This window comes from Nothoprocta perdicaria, unplaced genomic scaffold, assembly GCF_003342845.1.
Source record: "Nothoprocta perdicaria isolate Ctin4 unplaced genomic scaffold, notPer1 scaffold_1807, whole genome shotgun sequence".
In the NCBI taxonomy this organism is placed as follows: Eukaryota; Metazoa; Chordata; class Aves; order Tinamiformes; family Tinamidae; genus Nothoprocta; species Nothoprocta perdicaria.
The window spans coordinates 1-912 of NW_020454991.1; the positions used below are offsets into that span (position 1 = coordinate 1).

Consider the following 912-nt stretch of genomic DNA (forward strand, 5'->3'; position numbering starts at 1 on the left):
GCCTGTTGTCCCCCGCTCACCGTCCAGCTCGGCCTCCAGCTCCTTCTCCAGCTCCAACACCCGGCCCTGCGCCAGGTTGAGCAGCTCGGTGGCGTTGGCCAACCAGAGCATGAGGGGCCGCAGCTCCGACGTCACCTCCGCGTCACCCGCCGTGTCACCCGGCRCCGTGTCACCCGGTGCCTCCGCAGGCGGCTCCTGCTGGCTGTAGCGGCGGGGGGACACGAGGGACAGCGTCACAGCAACGGGGAGGGTTTGTGTCACACCCCACGCCGGGATGAAGGGGACAGCCCCTTGGGGGACTGTAGCGCCCCCTAAGGAGGTAGCGGCGGGGTGTCCCTACAATGTCCCCAGGCTGTAGGTACCACAGGGGTGTCCCCTGGGGGAACGGGGGACACGAGGGGTGACACTCACTTCTCTGGCTGACGGTCACTGATCTCCTTGATCTTCTCCTGCGGGTGAAAAGAGTGACAGGTGTCACAGGGGGGTGACACCCACGCGTGTCCCATGGGATGGGTGGTGACACCCCCGCGTGTCCCATGGGATGGGTGGTGACACCCCCGCGTGTCCCGCAGGACGGGTGTCCCGTGGGTGGGTGGTGACACCCACGCGTGTCCCGTGGGTGGGTGGTGACACCCCCGCATGTCCCGTGGGTGGGTGGCGACACCCCCGGGTGTCCCACAGGACGGGTGTCCCGTGGGTGGGCAGTGACACCCCCGCATGTCCCGTGGGTGGGTGGCGACACCCCCGCGTGTCCTGCAGGACGGGTGTCCCGTGGGTGGGTGGTGACACCCCCGCGTGTCCCGTGGGTGGGTGGTGACACCCCCGCGCGTCCCGCAGGTTGGGTGTCCCGTGGGTGCGTGGCGACACCCCCGGGTGTCCCGTGGGACAAGTGGTGACACCCCCGCGCATCCC

At 69.6% G+C, this 912-nt stretch overlaps 1 long non-coding RNA gene across 1 annotated transcript; it reads right to left on the bottom strand.

Moving 5' to 3' along the window:
* Window positions 1–83: 83 nt before the first annotated feature.
* On the bottom strand, window positions 84–450 carry LOC112945082. Its single transcript, XR_003248948.1, has 2 exons — window positions 412–450; window positions 84–202 (listed from the first exon to the last, which is right to left on the bottom strand). It is a non-coding gene; the product is annotated as an uncharacterized LOC112945082 (long non-coding RNA).
* Window positions 451–912: the final 462 nt, after the last annotated feature.